Source organism: Meles meles, chromosome 9 (genome assembly GCF_922984935.1).
Source record: "Meles meles chromosome 9, mMelMel3.1 paternal haplotype, whole genome shotgun sequence".
Lineage (NCBI taxonomy): Eukaryota > Metazoa > Chordata > Mammalia > Carnivora > Mustelidae > Meles > Meles meles.
This window is the reverse complement of record NC_060074.1, coordinates 71028023-71041565: the sequence shown is the minus strand read 5'-3', so window position 1 is coordinate 71041565 and position 13543 is coordinate 71028023. Positions and strand designations below refer to the sequence as shown.

At 41.3% G+C, this 13543-nt stretch overlaps 1 pseudogene; it reads left to right on the top strand.

Annotated features, from left to right (window-relative positions):
• The first annotated feature begins 667 nt into the window (after positions 1-667).
• Positions 668-1520, top strand: LOC123950425 (annotated as a pseudogene).
• The last annotated feature ends 12023 nt before the right edge of the window (positions 1521-13543 follow it).

Sequence of the window (13543 nt, the reverse complement as noted above, 5' to 3'; positions counted from 1 at the left end):
TGTATCTTTTATAGTAACGGAGTTTCTAGAAAAGCAGCCTTCTCACTTCTCTGAAAGAACCAAGAAAAGGTCACCCTTCCTTTCTGGGCAGGGTGGTATAGAGACATAATACTGGGATTTCTGGATTTGATTTGTTTGGGGTTTTTTGTTTTGCTTGGTTTTTTTAAGAAAAACCAAGTTTGGTTTTTTTGCTAACAAAACTGAAGGCAGAACAGAGAAAGGTAAAGAAACCAGGTCTTTGATGACATGGTTGGACTCCTACCTAGTCTTTTTAGTTTTATTAGACAATACATCACTTTCATTGCTTAAATCTGTCTTGAACTTTCTGTTGCTTGAGATTAAAAGTAGGAATGCCTGGGTAGCTCAGTAGGTTAAGCATCTGACTCTTGGTCTCAGCTCTGGTCTTGATCTCAGGGTCAGGAATGCAAGCCCCATGCTGTGCTCCACACTCAGCCTGGAGCCTTACTAAAAAAAAAAAAAAAAAAAAGCATTCCACTGTCACAGAAGAAGAATATGGGTGGGGAGATACTGAAAGGAGTTAGATTAGATGGAAGATTAAGCATGAAGTGGTAAGATACAAGGTGGCAGTGAGAAGAAGGTCATTGAAAAAAGAGAATTAATATGAGAGGCTAGCTCATTTGCTCACATTTAAGTCCAGATCCACCCAATGCTCTACCACCACTGCTGCCAGGACTGGATTGCACCCCAAAAGCCTCCCACCCCCCACGCCCACCCTCCCATTTACAACTCTGCCACCACAGACACAAACAAGTATAGCAACATAGAGGAATTTGCAGAGGGATCCAAGATCAATGCAGGCAAAAGTCAGGAGGATGATGGGTTTTGGAATTGAAAGAACACAAACTGGATAGCAAATTGATAGACCCCAAAAGGGCCAAAGCTTTAAAAGGAAAAGAACCCCGAAAAAGGGTTTTGTGGGTGGATTTTGAGCCCAACTACTTCTGAAGAACAAATTAAAGAATATTTTGGAGCCTTTTCAGGAGATTGAAAATACTGAACTTCCCATGATACAAAAAAAAAAAAAAAAAAAAAAAGAAAGAAAGAAAGAAAAAGGAAAGAAGAGGATTTTGTTTCATCACTAAACAGATGAAGAGCCAGTAAAGAAACTGTTAGAGTGCAGATTATCACCAAATTGGTTCTGGGAAGTGAGAAACCAAGTTGCACAACCCAAAGAGGTATATAGGCAGCAAAAGCAACAACAAAAAGGAGGAAGAGGTGCCACAGCTGGTGGACCAGATGGTAGTAGGGGTTGTGGATGAAATCAGGACCAAAACTGGAACCAAAGATTTAATAACTATTGTGATCAAGGATATGGAAATTACAATAGTGCCGATAGTGCGGATCAAAGCTATAGGGACTATCACGGCTATGATTATAATGGGTATAACTATGGGAACTATGGATGTGGACAGGGATATGCAGACCACAGGGGCCAACAGAGCACTTATGGCAAGGCCTCTCGAGGGGTTGGCAGTCACCAAAATAAGTGCCAGCCATAGGAGGATGTTGGTGAAAACAGTGGGAACTTTACTGTAGGCTATGTGTCACCCTGACCACATCTATGTCTGGGAGTCACATGTTGCAGGCAGAGCGGAAGGCATACACCAGAAAATGCTGTCCTATGGAGGAAACTGCTAAAGTAACCCATCTCGCAGGATGACACTGAAGATTGGTCTTCTGTTGATCTAAGATGATTATTTTGTAAAAGACTTTCTAGTGTACAAGACACAATTGTGTCCAACTATATATGGCCACCAATTAGTCTTCTCTGTATTTACTTTGTCTTCTGCTATGTGATGACTTGATGTAGATCTGTTTACAAATTTCATTTGTACAAACATAGTATTTATTTGTATAACATGACTTCATGTTAAACATCAAATAAATGCTTCCTTATGTGGAAAAAAATATGTGAGGCTAATCTATACTGATTTGACCAGAATTCCCACACAGAAAAAAAAGGAAAAAAATTAAGGAATACAGGAAGTGAGGAGTTTGAGCCCACTCACAAGAAAAGACATGTAAAACATAAGGTTAAAATCTAAAAATTGTTAAAAAAAAAAAAAAAGTTAAAGAGACATTTATTTGAATCCTCAGCCTAACCCTAGTCCCAACAGATGATATCATCCTAAAAACAGAAGATGTAAAGCAACAAGTATTTAAAACCTACAAAGTGCTCAACACAAAAGGTACAATCAGGGTCCAAAAAACAGTGTGTAAAACTATAAATATTGTGAAAAGAAAAAAAATCTATAAAAATAGGATAAATCAATGGGAAATTTTGGGTTGTATCTTGGAATGAAAGAGTGTCAGATTAAGAACCAAAGGCAAGAAGGGTAGGGTGACTGAATGACAGATTGGGAAACTCTCATTAGAAAGGATAGGACTGATCAAGCCATTCCACTTATTCACACTGTCATACCTTTCATACATACTAGGGTGCATTCTGTCAAGAGAACATGTAGTCCATTGACATATAACTCCTGTAAGGCCCAGTAGAGTAAACAAGGCAAACCAATGAGAACCACTAGAAGAAAGAGGCTCAGCAACAATCCACACAGAATCACTGAGTCTTCATATTTCAGTAATGAAAAGGTAAATAAAACACTTCTGGGTTTCCAGTACACCTTGTAAGAGGCTGAAAGTTGGGGCACCTGGGTGGCTCAGTTGGTTAAGTATCTGCCTTAGGCAAAGGTTATGCTCTCAGGGTCCTGGGTCAAGTCCCACATCTGGCTCCCTACTCATCAAGGAGCTTGCTTCTCTCTCTCCCTCTGCCTCTCCCCCCTGCCCACCCATGCTCTCTCTTTCTCAAATAAATAAAATCCTAAAAAACAAACAAACAAACAAAAAAAAAACAGAAGCTGAAAGTTGTTACTCCAAGTTAACAACAATTTTTTTAAAAAAATGAACAAACTGAAAAATCAACAACTCTTAGACCCAAAAGAAAACTGAGGTCACAGGGCAAAATGTTGCTCCCCAAATTGGAGAGACCAACAGCGAATACAGAGAATCACAACTTACTGGAGTAACAAACTCTGTGGAAACCAGTAGCAGGATAGGGAAACCTGAACTATAATTAATGAATTGCTGGGCACTCAATGTAGATAACTCTGAGAGTTAAAAACTCAAGGGGAACCCAGTCATTGGAGGCTCCCACACATTTCTTAGATTTAACTCCTGGATCTCTATCACATTCTCACAGTGAATATCAGAGAAAAATCAATATCCCTCCTTCTCTACCATGTTGTTGACAGAGGAAGGGAAAAAGGAACCACATGGAAATATACCAGAGCATTCTGTTATTAGCAAGGTCTGTCTTTAGAAGGTACTATTAAATCATAGCCTCACCTGCTGTGGTTTTATCAGAGCCTAACTCACTAGACTGGGGGAGGGGAAAGACCCACCTCCAGCCCCCTCTAACCATCCTGTTTCACTTAAGGCTATGGAGGGAGGAGGGCTGAGAAGGACATTTGAGGCTCACAGTCCAAAGGCACAGGGATACTAAAAGACTAAAAGAGACCAGATCATAGGATTATAAAACACTTTCCTTCCCCTTCACCTGATCATCATATTACTAAAGGTCTATAGATATTTATAGCAGTGCCTTTTACCTTGTACATCATGTCCAGCTACCAAGAAAAAAATCACAAGGTACACTAAAAAGCAAAAAACATAAGTGAAAGAGACAGAGAGAGCCTCAGAACCAGGCTCAGATACAGAAGGGATATTGGAATTATCAGATCAGGAATTTAAAATAGCTATCATTAATATGCTAAGGGCTCTGATAAGTAGACAGCATGCAAGAACAGATGGGCAATATAAGCAGAGAGATGGAAATTCCAGGAAAGCACCAAAAAGAAATGCTAGAGATAAAAAACACTGTAACAAAAATGAATAATGCCTTTGTTGGACTTATTAGTAGACTGGCCACAGCTGAAAAGAGAATCTCTGAGTTTAAAGATATTTCAATAGAAACCTCCAAAACTGAAAAGCAAAGAAAAAAAAGACTGAAAAAGAAAAAAGAACAAAATACCCAAGAACTGGGCACAAAAGATGTAACATATGCATAATGGGAACACTAGAAGAAATGAACAGAAGAAATATTTGAAACTATAATGACTAAGAACTTGCCCCAAACTAATGTCAGACACCAATTCACAGATCCAGGATGCTCAGAGATTACCAAAAAGGATAAATTCCTCCCAAAAAACTACACCTAGTTATATCATTTTCAAACTACAGAAAATCCTGAAAGAAGCCAGAGGATAAGAATATGTTACCCACAGAGGAGCAAAGATGAGAATGATATCTGACTTCTCAGAAACCACGCATGTAAGAAGACAATGGAGTGAAATGTTTAAAGCGTTGATGGAAAAACCCACCAACTTAAGAAAGGCTTCTACCGCTATATGTTTTCCTCTCAGGACTGCCTTTGCTGTGTCCCACAGATTTTGAACCGTTGTGTTTTCATTATCATTTGTTTCCATGAATTTTTTCAATTCTTCTTTAATTTCCTGGTTGACCCATTCATTCTTTAGAAGGATGCTGTTTAGTCTCCATGTATTTGGGTTCTTTCCAAATTTCCTCTTGTGATTGAGTTCTAGCTTCAGAGCATTGTGGTCTGAAAATATGGAGGGAATGATCCCAAACTTTTGATACCGGTTGAGATCTGATTTAGGACCCAGGATGTGATCTATTCTGGAGAATGTTCCATGTGCACTAGAGAAGAATGTGTATTCTCTTACTTTGGGATGAAATGTTCTGACTATATCTGTGATTTCCATCTGGTCCAGTGTGTCATTTAAGGCCTTTATTTCCTTGTTGATCTTTTGCTTGGATGATCTGTCCATTTCAGTGAGAGGAGTGTTAAAGTCCCCTACTATTATTGTGTTATTATTGGTGTGTTTCTTTGATTTTGTTATTAATTGGTTTATATAGTTGGCTGCTCCCACATTAGGGGCATAGATATTTAAAATTGTTAGATCTTCCTGTTGGACAGACCCTTTGAGTATGATATAGTATCCTTCCTCATCTCTTGTAATCTTTGGCTTAAAATCTAATTGATCTAAGGATTGCCACCCCAGCTTTCTTCTGATGCCCATTAGCATGGTAAATTGTTTTCCACCCCCTCACTTTAAATCTGGAGGTGTCTTCACGTCTAAAATGAGTTTCTTGTAGGCAACATATAGATGGGTTTTGTTTTTTTATCCATTCTGATACCTTGTGTCTTTTGATTGGGGCATTTAGCCCATTAACATTCAGGGTAACTATTGAAAGATATGAATTTAGTGCCATTGTATTGCCTGTAAGGTGACTGTTACTGTATATTGTCTCTGTTCCTTTCTGATCTACTACTTTTAGGCTCTCTCTTTGTTTAGAGGACCCCTTTCAATATTTCCTGTAGAGCTGGTTCGGTGTTTGCAAATTGTTTCAGTTTTTGTTTGTCCTGGAAGCTTTTTATCTCTCCTTCTATTTTCAATGATAGCCTAGCTGGATATATTATTCTTGGCTGCATGTTTTTCTCATTTAGTGCTCTGAATATACCATACCAGCTCTTTCTGGCCTGCCAGGTCTCTGTGGATAAGTCTGCTGCCAATCTAATATTTTTACCATTGCATGTTATAGACTTCTTTTCCCAGGCTGCTTTCAGGATTTTCTCTTTGTCACTAAGACTTGTCAATTTTACTATTAGGTGACGGGGTGTGGACCTATTCTTGTTGATTTTGAGGTGGGTTCTCTGCACCTCCTGGATTTTGATGCTTGTTCCCTTTGCCATATTATGGAAATTCTCTCCAATAATTCTCTCCAATAGACCTTCTGCTCCCCTCTCTCTTTCTTCTTCTTCTGGAATCCCAATTATTCTAATGTTGTTTCGTCTTATGGTGTCACTTATCTCTCGAATTCTCCCACCGTGGTCCAGTAGCTGTTTGTCCCTCTTTTGCTCAGCTTCTTTATTCTCTGTCATTTCGTCTTCTATATCACTAATTCTTTCTTCTGCCTCATTTATCCTAGCAGTGAGAGCCTCCATTTTTTATTGCACCTCATTAATAACTTTTTTTATTTCAACTTGGTTAGATTTTAGTTCTTTTGTTTCTCCAGAAGGGGCTTTATATCTCCAGAGAGGGTTTCTCTAATATCTTCCATGCCTTTTTCGAGCCCGGCTAGAATCTTCAGAATCGTCATTCTGAACTCTAGATCTGACATATTATCAATGTCTATATTGATTAGGTCCCTAGCCTTCAGTATTGCCTCTTGTTCTTTTTTTTGTGGTGAATTTTTCTGCCTTGTCATTTTGTCCAGGTAAGAGTATATGAAGGAACAAGTAAAATACTAAAAGGGTGGCAAAGACCCCAGAAAAATGTGCTTTAACCAAATCAGAAGAGACCCCAAATTGTGGGGGGGAGAAAGGGGATAAAAACAGGTTCAGAAAAAAAAAAAAAAGAAAACAAATAAAGAAAAAATATAAAAAAGAAAGAAAGAAAGAAATATATATATATATATATATATATATATATATATATATATATTAGATAAACTAGTTAAAAACGTTAAAAAAGAAAAGGGTAAAAGTTTTTAAAAATTTAGCAGAGAAGAAAAAAAAATTGAAAAAAAATTTTAATTAACTGCAAGACTAAAGAACCATGGGGAGGAAGCCATGAGTTTTGTGCTTTGCTTTCTCCTCCTCTGGAATTCTGCTGTTGTCCTTGGTATTGAACCTGCTTTCCTTGGTAGGTGAACTTCGTCCTGGCTGGATTTTTTGTTGATCTTCTGGGGGAGGGCCTGTTGTAGTGACTCTCAAGTGTCTTTGCCCAAGGCAGAATTGCACAGCCCTTATGGGGGGGCGGAATAAGTAATCCGCTTGGGTTCACTTTCGGGAGCTTTTGTTCCCTGAATGCTTTCCGTAGTTTTCCGGAGGACGGGAATGAAATTGGTGGCCTCCCAGTCTCCAGCCTGGAGGAGCAGAGAGCCTGAGGCCCCACTCCTCAGTGCACCCCCAGAGAACAGCGCCCAATTACTCCTGTATCCCCGGCCTCCGGCCGCGCTCCAAGCTCACCCAGCCTGCAACCGGTTCAAGGTAACCCCGAGCTGAGAGCTCAGTCCTCGGCTCTGTCTCTGTAGCCAGCTTCCCTGTTCTAATACCTGTGAGCTCTGTGACACTCCGACACCCCCGATCCTTCTGTGACCTTGCGGGACCTGGGGCCACGCTGACCCCACGTGGACTTCACCTCAGTTTAGCCTCTGGAGCAATGTCCCTCAGTGGAACAGACTTTTTTTTTTTTTTTTTTTTTTAGTTTCTGTCTTTTTATTTATTTTTTATTTTTTATTTATTTCTTATTTTTTTTTATAAACATATAATGTATTTTTATCCCCAGGGGTACAGGTCTGTGAATCACCAGGTTTACACACTTCACAGAACTCACCATAGCACATACCCTCCCCAATGTCCATAACCCCCCTCCCCCTCTACCAACCCTCCCACCCCCAGCAACCCTCAGTTTGTTTTGTGAAATTAAGAGTCACTTATGGTTTGTCTCCCTCCCAATCCCATCTCATTTCATTTATTCTTCTCCTACTCCCCCAACCCCCCATGTTGCATCTCCACGTCCTCATATCAGGGAGATCATATGATAGTTGTCTTTTTCTGGTTGACTTATTTCACTAAGCATGATACCCTCTAGTTCCATCCACATTGTCGCAAATGGCAAGATTTCATTTCTTTTGATGCCTGCATAGTATTCCATTGTGTATATATACCACATCTTCTTTATGCATTCATCTGTTGATGGACATCTAGGTTCTTTCCATAGTTTAACTATTGTAGACATTGCTGCTATAAACATTCGGCCGCACGTGCCCCTTCGGATCACTACGTTTGTATCTTTAGGGTAAATACCCAGTAGTACAATTGCTGGGTCATAGGGTAGTTCTATTTTCAAAATTTTGAGGAACCTCCATGCTATTTTCCAGAGTGGTTGCACCAGCTTGCAATCCCACCAACAGTGTAGGAGGGTTCCCCTTTCTCCGCATCCTCGCCAGCATCTGTCATTTCCTGACTTGTTAATTTTAGCCATTCTGACTGGTGTGAGGTGATATCCCATTGTGGTTTTGATTTGTATTTCCCTGATGCCGAGTGACGTGGAGCACTTTTTCATGTGTCTGTTGGCCATCTGGATGTCTTCTTTGCAGAAATGTCTGTTCATGTCCTCTGCCCATTTCTTGATTGGATTGTTTTTTCTTTGGGTGTTGAGTTTGCTAAGTTCCTTATAGATTTTGGACACTAGCCCTTTATCTGATATGTCATTTGCAAATATCTTCTCCCATTCTGTCAGTTGTCTTTTGGTTTTGTTAACTGTTTCCTTTGCTGTGCAAAAGCTTTTGATCTTGATGAAGTCCCAATAGTTCATTTTGCCCTTGCTTCCCTTGCCTTTGCCGATGTTCCTAGGAAGATGTTGCTGCGGCTGAGGTCGAAGAGGTTGCTGCCTGCATTCTCCTCAAGGATTTTGATGGATTCTGTCTCACATTGAGGTCTTTCATCCATTTTGAGTCTATTTTCATGTGTGGTGTAAGGAAGTGGTCCAATTTCATTTTTCTGCATGTGGCTGTCCAATTTTCCCAGCACCATTTATTGAAGAGGCTGTCTTTTTTTCCATTGGACATTCTTTCCTGCTTTGTCAAAGAATTAGTTGACCATAGAGTTGAGGGTCTGTTTCTGAGCTCTCTATTCTGTTCCATTGATCTATGTGTCTGTTTTTGTGCCAGTACCATGCTGTCTTGATGATGACAGCTTTGTAATAGAGCTTGAAGTCCGGAATTGTGATGCCACCAACTTTGGCTTTCTTTTTCAATATTCCTTTGGCTATTCAAGGTCTTTTCTGGTTCCATATAAATTTTAGGATTATTTGAGTGGAACAGACTTTTAAAAGTCCTGATTTTGTGCTCTGTTGCTCTGCCGCTTGCCGGGAGCCGGCCCCTCCCCCTGCGGTCTATCTTCCCGTCGTTTTAGATCCACTTCTCCGCCAGTCCTACCTTTCAGAAAGTGGTTGATTTTCTGTTTCTAGAATTGCTGTTCTCCTTCTCTTTGATCTCCCGTTGGATTTGTAGGTGTTTGCAATGTTTAGATAAGCTATCTAGCTGATCTCTAGCTACCTGATGTAGTCTCAGCCTGCTACTTCTCCACCATCTTGACCAAAACCCACCAACTTAAAATTTGTGGCCTACAAAATTATCCTTCAAAAATGAAGAAATAAAGACTTTCTCAAACAAACAAAAATTTAAGGAATTCATTGCCAGTAGAACTGCCTTGCAAGAAAATTTAAAAGAGGTTCTTTAGAGAGAAGGAAAATAATATATGTCAGACAGTTGTATCTATATAAAGAAAGGAAGAGCACTGGAGAAGTAAGTGAAGGAAAAATAAAATTTTTTATCTTTCTTCTCACTGTTGTAACAGATAATAGTTTGTGGCACTGGGGTAGCTCAGTCGGTTAAGTGTCTGCCTTTGGCTCAGGTCATGATCCCAAGGTCCTGGGATTGAGCCCCGCATCACACTCCCTGCTCAGTGAGGAGTCTGCTTCTCCCTCTGCCTTTCCCCACTGCTCATGTGTTCTCTCTCTCTCAAAAATAAATAAAATCTTAATAACAACAACACTGGATTCAACATATATGCTTATATAGTATATATGTATACTTCTACGTAAGTAAAATGAATGGCAAGAAAGATACAAGGGACAGGAGGAAGAAATTAGTATTATTTTGTTATGATAAAGTATATACACTTTATATAAAGTATGCCCATGAAGAGGTATAGTATTAGTTGAAAGTAGACTTGGATTAGTTGTAAATGTACACTGCAAATTCTAAGGCAAACACTGAAAAAGAAAGCAAAATAGAAGTATAACTGATGTGCTAAGAAATGAGTGAAAATGGAATAAAAAACCAGTCAGTTAAAGCCACAAAAGGCAGAAAAGGGGCAACAAATAGAAAATAGTAACAAATGTGGTAGCTATTAATCCAACGATAACAATAATCACTTTGAATGTCAACAGTCTGAATGCACCAATTAAAAGACAGAGATTGTCAGAGTGGATAAAAAAACATGACCCAGGAGGGGCATGATGGCAGCAAAATGGCAGTATAAAAACTTCTAGCACTCATTTCCTCCTAAAAGCATCAATCTGGACAGTTGCTCATGTATTAAAATACCTTCACAAGAGCTGAGGATTCCAGGTGATAGAATACAGAATCTGGGTGAAGCACAGAAGTATGAAAAGATGTACTGAGGATGACAGAAAATAGATTTACATTGTTTCCATCACCCATCCTCTAAGCCTGGACAGCCTAGGCCAAGAGACAGACCCTCCCCATAGCAAAAGGCAAGTAAAGTGACTACACAATTTCACCGAGGCCCAACCCCAGCAAATCTCTGCAGCCTTAGGTAGTTCTCTATAGGCTCCCACAAACCCAAGTCCCCAGATTACTCCAATGCCTTTAGGCTCCCATGGCCCCAGGGGACTCCCTTGGCTCCACAAGGGATTCTACAAACCCAAGCCTCTAGCTCATCTGGGTGCTATCCAGCTCCAGTGGCCCCAAAAGCCTTCCATGGCCCTAGATTCCTGGAAGGATCCTAATAACCCAGACTCTTGGCACATCCTAGTACCAGCCACTGTCCATGGCTCTGGGTGGTTCCTGTGGCCCCTGGCTCCCCAATAGTTCCCGTGAACCCAGGCTCTGGGTGGGCACCCACAAACCCAGGCCCTTTATTGGGCCCAGTACCAGGATGAGTACCACAAACCAAGGCTTTCAGCCCACCCCAGCTCCTGTGGCCCCAGGCCCCTTGCCAACCCCAGTGTCATGCTGGCTCCTGGGGATCTAGACTCTAGACAGCCTGCCACAGACCCAGGCTCCTAGCCTACCCTATCACCAGTCCAGGCTCCAGGGTCCTAGTCTTAAAGTTGGCTCCAAAGACCCAGGCTCATGGTCTGTATCAGCAGCAGTCTGGACCTGCAAAACCAAACTCCAGGCTGGTCATCAAGGCCTCAGGTGACAAAATGACTCCTGCAACCCTAGTACCAGGCTGGCTCTATGAAACCAGGTTCCTGCTCCATTCCAGTTCTAGCCCCTGCAGACTCAGATGACAGGCCCACCCCAGTGATCCCTGGTAAGTGGCTGGCCCCTATGGGCATAAAAAGTGACCAGTAATGTGAACAGAAATAATCTCTCTAAATAAAACAATAGGTTATTTTGTGGGTTTAAGATTTTATTATTCGTCAGAAAGAGAGAATGCAGCAGGGGAGTGGCAGGCAGAGGGAAGAGCAGTCTCCCTGCTGAGCAAGGAGGCCAATGCAAGATTCGATCCCGGGACTCTGGGATCATGACCTGAGCTGAAGGCAGACACTTAACCAACTGAGCCACCCAAGGATCATCCCACAATAGGTTATTTTATGTATACTTTCTGTGTCTGTGTATATATCCCTCTCTCTCTTTCTTTCTCTCTCTTTCTCTCTCTAGGTTTCTCATAAACAAACCCCTGTTGAACACTGATTGTATACAGGGCACTGAGCTAAATGCTAGCAACCAAAAATCGGGGCTCATAGTCTAGTGGGAAAGACATACATTGGGGTAATTATGCTCTTACAGATGGTATTAATTCAGTTTGTGGATAATCTGTAGGTTAGTGTTCCTATGAAAAAATGTATGGTAGACTGAATAATGACCTTCCTAAAATGTCCATTCTCTATTCCCAGAACCTGTGAACATGTTATCTTACATGACCAAAGGAACCTGGAAAAAAGTCCACAAAGCAAATGTGTGATTAAGAAGGATGTTGAGATGGGGAGGTTATTCTGGATTACCCAGGTGGATCCAATCTATTCATATGAATCCTTAAGAGTGAAGAAACTTCCCAAATTATGGTCAGGAGAATGTGACTATGGTATGGAAGAATGGTCAGGGAGATGCAACATTGCTGATTTTGAAGTGGAGAAAGGGGGTCACAAGTTAAGGAATGTGGGCAGCCTCTAGAAGCTGGAAAGGCAAGGACAGATTCTTCCCTAGAGCCTCCAGAAGAAACTGGCCCCGCTGACACCTTGACTTTAGCCTAAGGAGCAGGATTTTGGACTTCAGATTTCTGGAACTGTAAGATAATAAGTCTGTATCATTTTAAACCACAAAGTGCATGGTGATTTGTTACAGCAACAAGAGAAAATATAACATGCATAACATGCATATTGTCCCTGATGGTGTCGGACTCCAAAAGCCCACCAAGGTGAATTTCCTTGCAAGAAGAATAGCCATCTAGGGAGCCTCGGTGAATGCTTCTCTCCCAAAGCTGGGGAATTTCTGAGGAGGCAAAAGGTTCACTCACACTAAGGCTCACCTGGGTCATGGGCACATCCTGACTTCTGGCAGAGGATGGGGAGAGCTATTGAGGGTGTCCCAATGGTATGATCGTGCCACTACTAAGTGATCTGGTCTGTAGGCCCAGGACAGGACTCAAACTCTAAGTGACTACATCACATATGGGGGCTTACAGAGAAACTGTAACTCAAGGGTTGGTCAGGGTGAGGCTTATCAGCAGAGAGGAAACACTAGGAGTGGTCATAGCTAACCTGGGTCTGTGAAGAAAGTGGAAATGAACTCCAGGCATACGATTCTTAAAGTTAAGCTAACTGGCTTCTATAGGGACTTTGGTGACAGATGAGATCTATGTGGCCTACAAGCTCCCCAGGCACAACCCCTGCTTCTGAGTAGAATGTGAACACATGGTGACTTCACAGCAAGGCACAGATGAGAGCCCACAGGCAGTGATTTTAGGAGAGAAGGGTATTTGGGGGGATCCCAGATGGCAAGGCCTCAATTTTGGGGGCTACCCAGGCAGACAGAATTGGAAAGTGGCAGAAATGAAAGAATGTCAGGCTGTGCCTTTCCACGGAGAAGGCAGAGCTGGGGAAGAGTCTACAAAGTAGTGAGAAAGGAAAGAGTCATCTGCTTAGCCAGCCAAGGCAACTGAACCTATCCTGTGGGTTCTCCCTCCCATGCATAGACCCCTCCTATCCTGGGCAAGGTTACAGTGCCAGCAGTAACACTCCTCAGAGATGGTAGGGAGAGCTGCTACTGGTGAGACGTGGAATCATCCCTCAGACCCACCCAACTATCTGATTGACTTGGCGGGGGGAAAATAGGTTCTTATACAGGGTGCTGGTATATATATATCCATGGTAGCCTAACACCAAGGTCACACCTTCAAAAACAGAGTACAGTTGACCCTTGAACAACATGGGCTTCAGGGGTGCCAACCACTCACACAGTTGAAAATCTGTGCATAACTTTTGACTCCCTTAAAAGTTAACTACTAGTAGCCTACTGCTGACTGGAAGCCTTACTGATAATATAAACAGTCAATAATGCACATTTTGCATATTACATGTATTATAAACAGTATTCTTATAATAAAGTAAGCTAGAGAAAAGAAAATGTTAATACATTTACAGTACTGTACTGTATTTACCCAAAAAATCCACATGTA